Source organism: Canis aureus, chromosome 6, assembly GCF_053574225.1.
Source record: "Canis aureus isolate CA01 chromosome 6, VMU_Caureus_v.1.0, whole genome shotgun sequence".
Taxonomy (NCBI): Eukaryota; Metazoa; Chordata; class Mammalia; order Carnivora; family Canidae; genus Canis; species Canis aureus.
Window position 1 is genome coordinate 40,474,971 of NC_135616.1, and position 16,489 is coordinate 40,491,459.

Genomic DNA, 16,489 nt, shown 5'->3' on the forward strand with positions numbered 1-16,489 from the left:
TCTGCCATCAATTTTGTTGAATGAGTGAACTTCAAATAGCAAATAAAATTTTACATTTATGACATAAGATGTCCAAACACACAAGCTATGTTTGCAACCACTGTCTAAAAGCTTAAATATTTTAAACAAATCAGGTGCTATTTTTAATTGCTGTGTTTGAGTCACTGAGATGAATGCCTCAGTTATGAGTACCAAAACTGAGGTTTCATTTCGAAACATCAGCCATGGATTGCATATACCACAATTTACTAGGCAATGGCTTGATTCATCGGGGACGACATTTAGATTTTATATTAATGGAGGATAATAAAAGTTGTATTCAGTGACTGTGAGGAACTGTGAAAATCCTGATCTTTTTCATATGCTAGAAAAAAGCATCTAAAGCTCTACATTTTAAGAATAAACTTTAAATTTTGGAATAAGTTTAGACTCACAGAAGAGTTGCAAAAACAGTAGAGAAAGTGCCCACATATCCCTCAGTCTGTTTGAGTTTCCCTGAACATTGTCATCTCACACTATCGTGGTGCATTTGTCAATACTAAGAAACCAGGATTGGTACGTTAGTATTAGCTCTACTCTTTATTCAGATTTCACCAATTTCTCCAGTAATATCCCTTTCCTCTTTCAATATCCAATCCAAAATATCACATTACCTTTGTTTACATCTCCTTAAGCTCCTCTGGTCTGTGACAGTTTCTCAGTCTTTCTGAGTTTTTTTGTGACTGTGATGATATTGAGGAATATTGGTCAAATATCTGGTAATATCTTCTATCTGGATTTGTCTGGTGTTTTTCTCATGAAAACGTGAGGCTAGGATTATGGGCTTTCAGAAAGAATGCCATAGAAATTGAGTGTACTCCTTGTCACATCCCATCAGGGAATACATGAGGGCAACATGAGTATTACAGATGGTGTTCATCTTGATCACTTCATTTTGTTGGTGTTCACAAGGTTTTCAACATGGAAATACTGTCCATCTGCACTGTTGGTTGTTTGGAGATAAGCCAGTAGGTCCAGTCCCTCTGGCAGGTGGGATGAGGAAGCCATTAAGTTCCAGCTCTGTAAAGAAGACTTGTCTCTTCTCCTTCATTTATTTGTGTGTTCATTCATTCATTCATTCATTCAATAAATCAATCATTTGTTTATACCACCACAGATTCATGTATATTTATTTTGTACTTTGGGTGATAATCCAATGCTACTTTATTTACTTCATTGCTCAAAATGTTTCAGTTTTGACATTGGAGGATCTTTCAGATTAGCTCCTGTGTCCCTTTGAATTGCCCTCATCCTTTTGCTTTTTCTGAGCACTTCTGGACTTTCTGGCACTACAAGATACTCTAGGTTGTCTTGTCATCTCCTGCCCCAGCTCTAGAATCAGCCACTCCTCCAAGGATTCCTGGTCTTTTTCTAAGGAAAATAGCATTTAGAAACTGAGATCTGGGTGCTGGGTATGTTCCTCATTACTGGGGGGGAAATTATGCATTTTTAAGTACAAAACAGGGAATCTGTCATCTTGAGTGTACTTTATGAGTGGAAAATTACTGAAAAGATAAATTTGTTATAACTCTTGTTATTGATAGCCTCTCCTCCCAAACCAGCAGGTATGGTTTCTGTAACCATTGTCCCGAGGCTGACTTGCTAGTGATGGAGGATTAAATCCTTAGAATCATCAACTTTGACCCTCAGAGAAAAGGTAGCAAGTCCACTCAGTTACACTTTTGTGGAGGCTAGTGTTATCTGGAAGACTTCTTTCACTTTCCCTACACACAGATAAGGATAGTTCTAATCTCCAATGGCAAAAGATGATCCTCTTTGGTATTAGAAAATTTTCCAAGATGATTGCTGGTTCTAAGTGTAGACTCCTCCATATTCATGAACATACAGATCTTTTTGTTCAAAAACTGAGCCAAATGAGGGACATCTGGGTGGCTCAGTCAGTTAAGTGTCCAACTCTTGGTTTTGGCTCGGGTCGTGATCTCAGGGTTGTGAGATCAAGCCCCATATCAGGATCCATGCTCACCTTAGAGTCTGCTTAAGACTCTCCTTCTCCCTCTGCCCCTCACCCCCACAGGCACATGCATGCACATGCTCTTTCTCTCTCTCAAATAAATAAATAAATCTTAAAAAAAAATAAACAAACCAAAAACTGGGCCAAGTGAGAACTGAATCATAGCTCTTTAGTGCCCTGCATTCCAGACTCATGGCAACCCACATATATGTGTTGGAAGATGTGGAACAAACACTGGATTTGCAGCCTAAGGCCTGGCTGTGGGTTTGCTCTGCCACTTGCAAGTCATACAGGTTAAAGTAAATCCCCTTTGCTACTTTGATATTTATTTATTTTTTAATTAACAAAACAATTTTTTTCCTACATTAAAAATTTTTTTAACTTTTAGAAAAATTGCAATAATAATGCAACAAATACCAGTGTGTTCTTTACCTAGATTCATCAATTGTCAATATTTTGATTTGCTTATTTTTTTTCTGAGGGATGGCCAAGACAACACTGTTTTCAGGATATGTAAGAAGCTTGTGTCCGCAGGTGGGCTTGTCCACATGTACTATGCTGTGGGATGGAGCCGGCCGTGAGGAGAGAAGGAGGACCCTGCAGGCTTGGGCCAGTGACCAGAAGCTTACCTTCCTTACACTGCTATGTTCTGTGGGGAATCCTAAGGATCCAAGAATTTTCCATTTGAACCTAGACTACCAGGTCAAAATAAAGCTTTATTTGTCAAGGCAGGAGGATAAAGTTTATTTTATTAGTTTACTAGATTGAGCTGTAACTTTTAAACCTCCAGAAGTATACTGTGAAGGGCTCCATTTGTACCATAGTCCTGGGCCAGATGTGGGCAGGGGGTGGGGAGGCGACACTTAACACTTATTAGAAGGGGAAGAGGCATAATGCTTTCCACTGATTTCACTTATATGTAGTGTGAGGATTAGAATGAGTCACCCCAAGATGTGCCAATTTGATGCGCAGATTATTTCTGCACATCAAATTGGCACTGAAAACAGTTAAGGCCCAACAGACTCAGAAAGAAATTTTGACCTCCCACCTTTTACTGCCTAAAAGAATTTGGACAGAGGATCTGCTCCAGGAAGGGAGCTCTCACCATAGATAACTACAGTATAATATGAACTAGGGGTGGCCAACAGAAAGAACTTATCAATGTCTGTTGTGAGAATTCCTCACTGTGTTCCATTGTTGCTGTATGGCCCAGCAGACATTTGTTTACTGAACATTTACTTTTTTCCATCTTCCTATGCATTGCTTTCCTTCCCTCTGGTCCCAGACTCTTAGTTCTTAGTTCAGAATGACATAAATACCTCATTTCCCCAACATCTTTGGAGTCTCATGTTTATGTGGATTCCCGAATACAGATGTAATTAAATTTTAAATTTTATTTTCTCCTGTTAATCTGTATCATGTCAGTTTAATTCTTAGACCAGTCAGAAGAGTTTTGAACGGTAGGTAAGAATTTTCCTCTCCAACAGTGGAAAACAACTTTTTTTTTTTTTTAATTACTACTTCACCTCCATTGGCTAAAATATTTTGAAAAAATATCAGCAAAATAAAAATTGTTTTAAACTAATTTTTAGTTCAGTTTTTTTTCAAACCTGGCAATTCATTGGAAGTCTTTATATTAAAAAAATTTTAAATGTAGATACCTATGTTGTACCCCTAAAAGTAGTATAACATTATGTATCAACTATACTCAAATTAAATGAATGAATAAATAAACAAATAAAATAAAAAATAAAATTTAGATACTTGTAGGGGCTGAAGACAGGCTACCCCAAGGTGAGCAACTCTAGCATGAAGGCAATTGAGGCCCTGTGGGCTCAAGAGAAACTTTTGTCCCTCCCTTAACCACACAGAAGAATCTAATTTGGGGATCTTTCCCAGAATAAAGGTTATTAGCAGAGATGAATTTTATCTGAGTGGCCCATCTGTATGGCAGGGCAAACATCTAATTACCAAACACCTGCTCTTCTCTGCCTTGTGAACTACATTCCTTCCCTCTGAAGTCCCAGGCCCCTGCCCCCTTCTCCTTAGTTTTCAATGACATATAGACCTCATTTTGCCCAACAGCCTTGGAATTTCCAGGTCTCTGTGGGTTCCCGTACATACAAACTTAAATTTGATCTCCTCCTGTTAATCTGTCTCATGTCAACTGGACTTTTGGTCCAGCAAGAAGGACCATGAAGGGGAGAGGAATTATTGCTCTTTCACAGTACCAAAATAAGATCAGCCATCCACTGGTAAACAACATTAAACTATGCCTTTGGCTTCCAAATTTCATCTGTGACTACCCATTTTTAGCTGGAACTGCACATCACAGAAACCTCAACAGAGAGAAAGCTTTAGAGAAGTGTAAATTTAAACTCTGGCTTAATTGCTTTTCATCAATTGGCACCCCAGGCATCTGTTTTAATCTGACTCAGCTTATTTTAAGGGGTGTGAATTCAAAGCCTTGGGATGCTGGCAGGCAGTGTGGAGTAAAGAAAGTGAGCTGTGAGAAAAATCAACTGCCAGAATGCAACAAAAGTTTAATTATTTTTACTGAACTATTGGATATGTGTGCCACATAATATAAATGCGGGAAGTTGGAGATTATATTCTAAATTCAAATTTGCAAAAAACAAGTCGGAATGTAGATGTAATTAAACTATTAATTTTTCTTTCATTGTTCATTATGTTTAAATTGGAAACTGGAAACCTGACGTCTTCTCTTCTGCATCAAGAAATCTGTACCAGAATTGACATTTCATAGTGTATATGCAATGTGGAATTCAATTTTATCACAATCTTTAGTGTTATTATTTTATTGCTTTATGAGTTTACAAGCACTCCTGATCAGAGGTAGAAAGTTTGCACAGGGGTTCTTGTATTTAGGAGAGCTGCTGCTGGGGTACATACAGTTCTGGCATTCCCCCCACTGCCATATTTGTTGTTTGGTGTGATATCGACAATGATTATAGACACTGAGAAAGGCCAACTTAACCATGCTGGTTTATTTTCAGATATTCATTTTCCACGTTCACTTTTCGGTTCCACGTCTCGGGATTATGCAGTGCAATCCACACTTTTATTTCTTGAAACTGATTTCAACGACTAGAATCCCTAATTTGGGCCAATTCCTAATGAGCACTTCTCGGAGAAATGGCTAGTGCTTCAATGGATTGTATCACCCGGTGAAAGGGCCATGTATTCAATCTAATCTCTGGTTGGGAGCCGAGGCCAGACTGCTCCTCGGATGACAGGAGCAAGTTATTTTTTTCTATTCCCTTTGATGCCTTGTGACAAGCAAGACTCTTAGGCTTCATGATTCTTATCACTTCATGGTGCTCAGGGCATGAGCACCATGCTCTGCCTCTTACTCTCCGGTAATGAGCTGATCTCTTTGATCTTAGGTACATGTGTAGTTCATGGTTTTAATTACTGAGTTTAAGATGTGTTCTACAACTTTTTAGTGCAGACTGATTTCTAGTAAATGATGTAATGAGGGATTTAAGTTCCCTATGATTGCAAAACATTGCCAACTTGAGCTTAAATTTCTCTTCTCTTCTCTTTCTTTCTTTCCTTCTTTCTTTCTTTCTTTCTTTCTTTCTTTCTTTCTTTCTTCTTTCTTTCTTTCTTTCTTTCTTTCTTTCTTTCTTTCTTTCTTTCTTCTTTCTTTCTTTCTTTCCTTCTTTCTTTCTTCTTTCTTTCTTTCTTCTTTCCTTCTTTTTGAGGGAGAGAGAGACAGAGAGAGTAAGCATGAGGGGTAGGGGGCAGAGGGAGAGGAGAATCCTAAGCAGGGTCCACATCCAGTGGGAGCATGAAATGAGGCTCAATCTCATGATCCTGAGATCATGATCTGAGCTGAAATCAAGACTGAGCCACCCAGGTTCTCCTGAGCTTAAATTTCTAGTGAGTCAGTGTTAGTGGTGAACACTACAGGGACATATCTACATTCTGTTTACTAAATATGTCTAGACTATATTCAACTTTTCATGACTTAGGGAAGACCACAAATTCTTCCCTTCTCTGCATGAATGACTTTATAATGTGACTTTGTAGCTCTTCTCAAAAAGAGGAAATCTCTTTCTGTATGTCATGAATATGGTCTGGCCTTGTGACTTGTTTTGGCCAATAGAAGGGGCAGGAGCACTGCTGTGCAAGTTCTGGGTGTTTTTCTCAAGAGGCTTTGCATGCATCTGCCTTCAATGTTTGGCAGACAATAACTGCCATGTGACCAAGCCTGGACTAGCTTGCAGAGGATAAAAGACCATGGGAGAGGACTCCATTATCCCAGCCATGCAAGTGAGGCCATCACAAAGCAGGCAGCCCAAAGCCATTCTTCTGCTAACAACAGAAACACATAAAAGAGTCCTGACAAATCAAGCCAGCAATGCCTAGGTGGTAAGAACCGTGTAGCTGAATCCAACTCATGCTGCCAAACTGCAGAACAGTAAGATAAATGACTGGCTGTTGACTTAAGCCATTAAGTTTTAGGGTGGTTTGTTACATAGAATTAGTACCTGATATGATTTATCTCAGTACACTGTTGACACCATGACCAAAGTCTCATCTTAATTCTTAATGATACTGAAATGAATATAGTTACTCCAAGTGGTATTGTTTATACTTATAATCTTATAAGTTGCCATAGGAAAATGTCATGGATTAATTAAAATTTTCATAGACTTAGCCTTTCAGTTCTAAGCGATATTTTCTACTTCCTGAAGATCAGCCAATGCTTGATTCTCTTCAGGAAACAATATATTTTTTGCCCTTAATAAGACATTCTTTTATAGATTTGCCCTCTATGAAAGTGTTTGTGCTTGGAAAACCTTCTATTAAACACATAGCTGAATTTTCTAGTGGTAATATTTAATTTAGGAATATGAAAAAGAAACTCCATTTAAAGTTCAGTTCTGGGGATCCCTGAGTGGCTCAGGAGTTTAGCGTCCACCTTCGGCGCAGGGTGTGATCCTGGAGTCCCAGGATTGAGTCCTGCATTGGGCTCCCTGCAGGGAGCCTGCTTCTCCTTCTGCCTGTGTCTCTGCCTCTCTCTCTCTCTGTCTCTCATGAATAAATAAATAAAATCTTAAAAAAAGTTCTGTTCTGTTTTTTAGTTCATTAAGTTCTTTAGCATGCATCTTTCTTGAGCCTGCTATAATTCTTACTATAATTAATTTCATAATAGTATCTTTATTTGTATTTAATTGACAAAGGGACACCTTATTTGCATACTTATTTAGAACTATTTTTTATTTTTTTTTTTTATTTTTTACTTTTCACAAAGAAAGTATCTCTTTTTTCTTGAAACTATAAGTTTTCTTTCTATCTTGTTTTCCCACTTTTGGTAGAGATGTGGGTAAAAGTCACTCTTTTCTTAAATCTACTATAAATAAAATATTTGGGTATTTGAGAGAACACATGGCAGCTTGTCATCTCGCTTCAGATTCAAGGAGATGACAGGGGGGCAGCCCCGGTGGCACAGTGGTTTAGCGCTGCCTGCAGCCCGGGCCGTGATCCTGGGGACCCGAGATCAAGTCCCATGTTGGGCTCTCTGTGTGGAGTCTGCTTTTCCCTCTGCCTGTGTCTCTGCTTCTCTCTGTATACGTCTCTCATGCATAAATAAATAAAATCTTAAAAAAAAAAAAAAGGAGATGACAGGGGCTGGTGGAGACTATAGTCAGTTGGAGAATATACACATTGCATTTGAAAGGAGCCAGATATTCAACCACAGTATCATTACCAAGTCTGAAGATCTGACATAATCTGATTTTCTAAATTTTTAAGAGAAGCTCCAAATACAGATTTCTATGTGAAATATCCTGATTTCCTAACTTCAACTAATTTAAGCTATCCTTTAAAGACCATGTGAGTCAACAATGTGTACCAAATGAACATGTGTGCAGCAAGCTTTTTATACTTCCCCTAGGGTCAACACATAGTACTGAGCAAAGTGCTCTAAACACAGACCAGATAACTGAATGCACGAGTAGATGACGGAAGAGTATTCTTCAAAGGGGCACAAAATAGAGAAGGACAATGCTTTCACTACCCTGCCCTTGCTTCTGCTTCAGGATGTGGTGGAGTAAGTTGGGGAAGAAAAGAGGAGACAGGAGTGGCAGGAGGCCAATGAGGAGGCTTTCTGAAGGAGACTTGGTCTCAAGAAGAAAGAAAAGAAGCTCCCTGTTCTGTAGCTCCTTGTGCTAAATATGGTAAGCCACTCTTCTCTTTCACAGAGAAGCTCTTTCTTATGGAGCTTGATAGTTATGAACTCCTTCCGTGGTAAGCCCTCTTGCATCCTCTTTTGGTTATGGAACAGCTTATGGTTGGGAAAAAAGTCAGTTACACCAAAGAGATGAAGAATAATAAACTATTTTTCAAAGCAGATGTCTGCTTAGTGATCTTCTCCCTTTCCATCCATCCAGTGACTTCTGAATACAAGGCTCTTGTGAGCCCATGAAGATACTTCTTAGGTTCAGGGAGTTGGGGGATTTCTTAAACTGGTCTCCTCATCTAATTCTTGGCAATCAGATGGAGTTCCTACCTTGAAGAACTCCAGAATTTAAAAAGAAGGGGGGGAATATCACCATATGTGTTGAGCAAGAGCTATAATGGGGTCATTGTTGGCTTGTAGAAGTTAATGATTTCTTAAGAAGAAATAAGAGGAAATTGACTCTCCTGTATTGGGGTGAGTCATACCACCAAGTATATTGATTTTATAAAGATCACAAAACGTATCTAGTCAAAAAATCTCCCATTTCAGAGTAGAAAGTAGAGTCAAGAAAATATTTGAACTGGTTAATGAGATAAATCTGTAATTGGAACATACAGAATCTAGAACTTCTCAGACTCAAGTTCTTTAATTTCCAAGTTTTCCTGGAAGGAAAAGGACTGAGTGTGTGGAGGCTGTGTGCTTGTCAAGGCTTAGGGGTAGCGTGCTAGGGCAGGCAGGCTGTGGACAGATCATCACAGTTACCTGTAGGGCTGGGACTAGCTCGACCTTGGTGCTTTCATGCAGATGTCCAGGGATAGAGATGGGAATACACATGGTACCATTGACTTGGAAAATCTTGATGCTCTGAAACTGGTGTCAGAGTTGTGGTAAGGAGAGTCCCATGAGGTCAGGATGAAGAAATTTTAAAAGTGGAAGTTCAAAGAATCTTATCCCCAAGAGCATTCTCTGAAATTTAAGAAGGGAAGTAAGGTTGTGTGAGTCAGTCAGATCCTCAGATGATCAAGCTACTGTCTTCAGCAGATTCTTGTTATTTATTTATCTGATGTCTTGAGTACCACACACGCTTTCCATTAGTTCTTTGATTTCCCTTTAGACGAACTCACCTGAAGCACGAGCTCAGTGGGGAGAGGGTAGCCTCTCATTTTAAAAGCCCAAGGAAGAAGACTCTTCATCCCCCATTGTCTGAGCTACCTTCGGGTGGCCTTGCAACCTGGGTTCAGCCAGTCAGACATCTTCCTTGAAACTTTGCTGGTGGCACAGGGCTGTGGAGCCAAGACCATGGATGGGGCAGTGTGTGGGTCATGTTTCTATAGCAGGACACTTGCCGTGGCTCCTAACACTCGGGCTTCCAGCTCCCATTTGTTCCCACTCATTTTTAAGTCTTGTTTTCCCATTTTCTGAGTCCTTGGTATACTTTCAGTAAAGCATCCCCCTTTTGAAAAGAGAGCCAGAGTTGTTCTGTTGCTAAACCAAGAGTCCTGACTGAAATACTGTCTGGAAAAAAAAAAAATGAAATACTGTCTGAAGACTGGATGAGCATAGATGAATGCACCCAGGATCCTATGTATGTGCCTGGATTTGGACACCCAGGATGGAGAATATAGTGGTAGCAACACAAATAAGATTCACTGGAGACCTCCTGTGAATTGCTTTTAAAATGTCTAAAAGAGACATTACTTCCCATCATAAAAATGGTAGCAATGATCCAATATTAAATCTGCCATTGATGATATGCCTTCTTTGCAACAGGCATTTCTTAGAAGATCTTGTTCAGGCTTCCAATAACCCTACTAGACAGGGTGTTTGCTCCCACTTGCAGGTAAGATGCCGGAGCCTAGGAGAGGATGACAAGTTCCCAAGGTCAGACAACATGCATGATGATCAGCACTCGTGCCCAGCCCAAATCTTGTTTTTTTGTTCTGTTGTGTCACCTGTCTTCCAAAAAACAGAATGGGATAAAGACTATTCCTAAATATGCCCTGAGAACCAATGTTGTTATTCTGGAGTCTGCACTGATCTTTCCTATCCATGTATCAAGCAGATATTCTCACACCTTCATCTCATTTTTAGATCTTACAGGTTTGTAACTTACTCATGGGTGCCAAGCAGGATCACCAGCTCCGAAGCACAGAGGACATGCTGCTCTTGTTCCAAACATATCCTCTTTTTTTGTTGTACTAGATAGTTCTTTGTGCTTTGTATCAGTCAGGGTTCTCCAGAGTAAAGAGGTTTATTATGAGGGATATTTTCATTCAAATATGGGAGCATAACCCATACTACATACTTCTTTGTATGGAGAAGTGCCACAGTCTACCATCTGCAAGCTGGGGACCCAGGGAAGCCCCTGGTGGAGTTCTAGTCCAAATTCACAGGTCTGAGAACCACAGGAGCCAATGGTGTGAGTCCAGGTCCAAGTCCGAGGCCTAAGAACCCAGAGTGAGGGTGTGCCTCCTCAAGCCCTTTCTTCACTCTCTTGTTTTGTTCTGTCCTCAGCAAAGTGGACGGTGCCTGCCCACATTGGTGAGGGCTACCTTCTCTACCCAGCCTACAGATTCCAATGCTGATGTCTTCAGAGATACCATCTAAACACGCTTGGAGTTAATGTTGTCCCAGCTCTGGGCACCCCTGAGCCCAGTCATGTTGACATGTAAAATTCACCATCACATGTCTCGATTTCACCCCAGGTACTTTCATCAGATTTTCCTTCCTTCAATTTTTTTTTCCATCTTGCCTGCCAATGATATGGGTCACATTGTTCCTCTTTTTTAGGATTTATTTTCCCCTGCTTTTAATTCAGAATTGCATGTCTTGTCTCTTTGCCTAAACATGTTTCTGAAAACATTTCAAGGATTTTCATTTTTCCTCCAATCCAGGAAGCTAATGATGGTATATCGTGGGAAGTGGGCTGAAGGGGAGGGAAGGAGAGAGTCTGTGCTGTTTGGGGAAACAAGGACTCAGAGAAATCTGGCAGAAAAGAAAAAAAGAGGCAAGTCTGCTTTAGGAATAGTTGCAGTGAACTATCCTGTAAAGACAGATTCATATTTGACTCAATTATTGGTATTTCTTGATATGAAAGCCTGATTTCATACCTATTTGAAATTTCTAGGACTGAAGATTGAATTGATATGATTTTAAGGCTGAGTGAGTATAAAAGAATTCACATTTGGGGGGAGAATATTCACATTCGAATTGCCTAGGAAAGTCAAGTTGTTGGGTTTTTTTTTTTCCTTTTAAATTGATGTGAAGTTAATTTTAAAACTGTATTGGGATGTCTGGGTGGCTCAGTGGATGAGCATCTGCCTTTGGCCCAGGTTGTGATCCTGGGGTCCCAGGATCAAGTCCCACGTCGGGCTCCCTGCATGGAGCCTGCTTTTCCCTCTGCCTGTGTCTCTGCCTCTCTCTCTCTGTGTCTCTCATGAATAAATAAGTAAAATATTTTTAAAAAACTGTATTAAGAATTATTATTTTTTTTTTAGGAGTGGGAAGTAAAGGGTGCAGAGTGAGGAAGGGAATCCATTAGCCAAGAACTCACTGGCTTGAGGGTGGTTTTCCACATAATTAAATTAATGTGGTATGATGTAGTCTGCATGCCCCACTGTCGTGATAGGAACAGAAGTCTGCCATGGGTGCAGGGGGTGGTTGTAGGAGCTTACTCTCACAGCTGGTTTTCTTAGTGTAATCAGAAGTGTCTACACTGCATGGTTATGTTTAATTTATTCTTTTACACAGGCCTCCTGAGGTGGGTGATAGAAATATGCATGACACTCAAGATTCAAATATCAAGATTTAAATCATACTGGAAGGTCCTGCCCACCGGGTGTTCAAGTGGCTGAAAGTTCAGTTTTTGGTCTTCCTGTGACCAAAGCAAAGAGCTGTTGCTGTGTCTTGTTTTGGCATGGTGACTCATAATTACTGACAGGGACATTGGGTTTGCCCTTAGTGGCAGCATCCACGGCTCCTCCCACGACTTGCCCAGTTGAGGTCCTCTGTTACCACCAAACCCAAGGACCGTGGCAGCATGTCCCCCAGGGGCTCTGCTCCGCTAATTGTGTCCTGGCCTGGGCTCCTGCTCACTGTGTGCAGCAGCTGACTCAGCACTACTGGCCCTTGGGGACTCGTGGGCAGCTCCTACTCATCAAGGTTCCTGTAGCCTGTGTCCCCTCAGTGGCCTGGCTGTCCTAGCTGATGATCCCTGGGGCTGTGCTGGTTTCACCTCAGGCTGCAAGAAGCATAGTCGTGGGTGAGGGAATGGAGAGAACTGGAAGGGTAGCTCAGCCAGGCCAGCCCTGCTCCCTGATGGTCTGGATCTGGGTCATGAGCAGATCATGGACGGGATAGCCTCAGAACCTAGCTAGCATCCTCATGGGGCACTTCTGAGTCACTGGTCACCTCGCTGACCCCTGGTAAATATTTCTCTTTTTTCTTGCAGCAGTGGCTGAGGACTCCAGGGAGGAGGTACACAGGTGTCCTGATTGGCACCTGGAGACCCTGACGACTGAGTCAAGATCAAGACACAAGTGCAAGACATTGCTCACTTACTGTAGCTCCCTCTGGGGTTCTCTCCATGCTTGGGCTGCTTGGCTGAGGGTATCTTTCTTCACTGTGAAGCAGGCAATGGAGGGATCCTGAGGAGGAAAGTGTTCTCAAAGGCGAAGGAAGATAAGGTATGTTGAGGGCCCACCATGCCTAATGCACTGAACTACATTACTCTTTGGAGAGGAAGTCCCTAGAAGAGAAGAGCTGGGAACTTGGACCCTCCTTGCCTTCCTAGGTCTTCCTAGAGGCTCTGCTGGAGGAAATGAGAGAATCAGGAGTAATAAGAAACAATGAGGCTCTTACAGCCCAGTTCTGAAACTTCAATTCCCAGGGCTTCATCCTCTCGGCCCAGACAGAGAAGAGGCACAGTAGCAGCAGGCTCTGAAAGAAACCAGCACCCTTCCCGCATGCCGAGGCGTGGTTGCTGTCTGTGCCACTGCTGGGCAGGGCTCTGCTGGGCCCTGAACCTCCACCTCACTCAGCTCCAGCAAAGACAGATGCACTGCCCCAAAAGTCACCTGCTACTTCCTGTCCCTGATAGCCACTTCAGACCTGAGCATAAGCCACATCCAGAAACACTGGATCCTCTGGAAGAAAGACAAGGTTAGACAGAAGGCTGCAACCAACAGCACTTTCCCCAGCCACTTGCTGCGTGCCTCCCTTGATGGCCCAAGAGAGTCTCAGCAGGACCTGGGCTGTAAAGGACATCCCTACAAGCCTCACCTCACAGGTGAGCCCCTCCCTTGAAGCCTCTACCTGACAGCAGTACTTACCCTAGCTCTCTATGGGCTCCTGGTCCTTGGCTAGGAAGAGTGAGTTAGATACCTGAGCTGCAGAGGTTACTGAAAGTACAGAGACATGGGTCAGTCCCTGAGATAGTGAACTGGGGAGAAATGCTGGCCAGGTGGCTAAAAGGTAGATAGTGTCAGGGGATCCAGCACTGGGAGAGGCACAGGGTCTGGCAAGGCTGGTTCGCTTGGTGCCTGATACACCTGGAAATGGGCAGTGCAGTTGAGGTCAGCCAGGAGCAATGCTTGTGGTCTGGCATGACCAAGATGGATCTAAGCTGGGAAACTTTCTCTCTCTCAAGTTCAGAGAAAACTAATCACATGATTGGAAATTTTCACCAACGGCATTGCTCATTATCATTTCCTCCAAAGATCTAGACCATGAACGTATCTTTCTATCATATTGGGCTCATGTCCCAGAAAAGATACGTCACTCCCAGTAACTCACGGTGCAACCCAGATAAGAAATGAAACTTTGACTTCAAACAAAGCTTTGTGTTCTCTGATATGTCTTGAAACTATATCATTACATCTAAAGGCAGCAATGCATCCTGCTGGCCAAAGTGGTTTAGACGAAGATTCACAGTCTGAACAAGAAGGAGTCTTGGACACAAGAGTCAAATGCAACATCAAGGAAGAAAACGGGATAAAATTATGTGAATAGATATCAATTGTCATCAAGGCAGGGTTTTAGTGTACATTTAATGCAGTGTTTCTTTTTTGTGTTCTGAAATGTGTCATAAAACATTGTCTTAAATCTATGGCATGTGTATCGATTCTGGAGCCAGACTTCTGGGTTCAAAATTAGACTTCATCACTCGCTAGCTGTGTGACCTTGACTAGTTTGCTTATCCTCTCTGTGTCTAATTCCCTCGTATGCAAACAATACTGCATACAATCAATCAACATACATCCAGCTCTTAGAACAGTACAGGGCACAAGGTAAGAGCTATGTTAAGGATTAGCTATTATTATCATTAGGAATGACAATTTTTCATCATTGTTTCCAAAGGTAGTGTTGGGGGAACAATGAGACTTCCCTGAGACAGTAGCACTGAACTGGAATATGAAGTAGGTGTTAGCCAGGGATGGGGACGGAGCGGCAGGGTGGTCGGTGGCAGAAGCTATTATCTCAGGAAGTACAGCATGGGCTCAGGGCCAGAGAAGGCAAGAAATGTAGAACGCAGCACATTCAAATTCCTATTTTGAGATATTTCTTGAGTTCTGTGTTTTGAATGTTAAGCCAGGAGAATTCCAGTATCTTTAGCATATGGTACCTGCACAATAATCTTTGACTAAATGAACCAGCCCATAAGTGGGGACTCAACACAGCAGCCTTGGTTACGGTTGGCACCGATGTCCTTCCTGCACAGCAGAGCACTGGTGCCAGCCAAGGGCCAGCTCTGTGGGGCACACAAGGGGTCTCCTCATCCTAGCACCACGGAAGTGGGTCTGGCCGGCTCCTTGCCCAGAAATGTGCAGTCAGGACCAGCACCCCACGCGTCATGGGACCGCTGTCCTCTACTCCTTGGCTGTCGGTGCTCCAGACTATCCTGCTGTCTCTCCCTCCTGGCACAGTGCCTGGCAGGGAGCTCATGCTGCATACATGCTAGCGGAATGAATGACAAATGTGAAATTCCCGTCTTCCCAAGGGTAGCCAGAAGGTGCCTTACACCTGGAAAATTTAGTGATTTGGCTACTGGCTGGCTAGCCTGAGTGAATGACTAAGCTCCTGTGGGCCTTGGTGTACTTTTTAAGAGTAATGTGTGTGCAACAGAGCATGGCTCTGGGCCCATGCCTCCTCCGCCTGCTACTGGCTAGGCCACTTCAGGTACGTTGTTCAACCTCCTTGTGCCTTGGTTTCTGTATCTGTGAAATGGGAAAAATAGTAATAATACCTCTCAAATGGAGATTAAATTCATCGATGCGTGCAAAGTGATGGAAACAGTAGCCGGCACATGGTCGGTGCTCAATATTACCTATGTTGTTAGTTTTGCTAATTAGTCCAAACTAGCCCAAACCTGGCTGTGCATCTGAGTTACTCAGGGGACTTAACTGTACATAAAGGAACTGAGTGGCCAGGAAACAAGCAGCGTCCCCATCACTACAGCAAGACCCGGACTCAGAGGGGCTTGAGGAGGGTGAGTATCAGCTATGAATGTGCTTCTGTGTGAGGCAGGACCCTGTCCACACTACCGTCTGTGCTACGTGCTCAGATCTCCTCATGCCCCACTGCTTCACTATTGTCTTCTCTGATTCACATGTGCCTTCCTGCCAGCTCAGTCCTGGCACCTGACTGCTCTCTAGCTTTAGCTCTCTGTCCATGGTGATTGCACCTCCCAGGAAACTGGTATCCTGCTCAGCCTCTGGACCATCTTCATGGGCACCCAGTATAGAAAAAGTAAAAGGAAGAGGAAAGTGGTGGCCATTCTGAAGTTTTGTGATGCTTGGTCTCTGGTCCTGATGCACCAGCAGACAGGAGAGGGGTTCAGGATGGCATCAGGACCTCTCTGGAATAAACCCTTGTTCCCACCTGTCCTGCTCTGTCCTCCTCTTTCCAGCCCCATTGTCCCTTTTCAGCAAACACTCCACACATGAATTTGGGATTCCTGGCTCTGTTTCCAGATCCAAAAACCCACAGCTTCTCTTGCTATTGCTTCCCCATCTTTCCCCACAGCCCTGCCTCGCGTACACAACTCACATGAACATACACAGGAGGTAAGGACAGAGGACATTTCCTATCATATTCTTGCTGAAAACCATAAAACCGTCCGGGGCTTCCATGGAACATATTGCTACATGTAAAATGATTCAGATGCCCAAGAGCTGTTTGAGCAGATATATACTGGCTTCTTGAATTTGATAGCAGCTTTTTAAGAAGAGATGTGTCTCCATTTCTATGTCAGTCATTACTGCTGTTCC

The 16,489-nt window shown here is 42.5% G+C and overlaps 1 long non-coding RNA gene across 2 annotated transcripts; it reads left to right on the top strand.

Moving 5' to 3' along the window:
- Positions 1 to 12,194: 12,194 nt before the first annotated feature.
- LOC144315906 (uncharacterized) lies at positions 12,195 to 14,391 on the top strand. 2 transcript variants are annotated; one of them, XR_013381641.1, is made up of 2 exons: positions 12,195 to 12,483; positions 12,673 to 14,391. It is a non-coding gene; the product is annotated as an uncharacterized LOC144315906 (long non-coding RNA). The 2 variants fall into 2 exon arrangements; XR_013381642.1 differs by having other exon boundaries at positions 12,195 to 12,383.
- Positions 14,392 to 16,489: the final 2,098 nt, after the last annotated feature.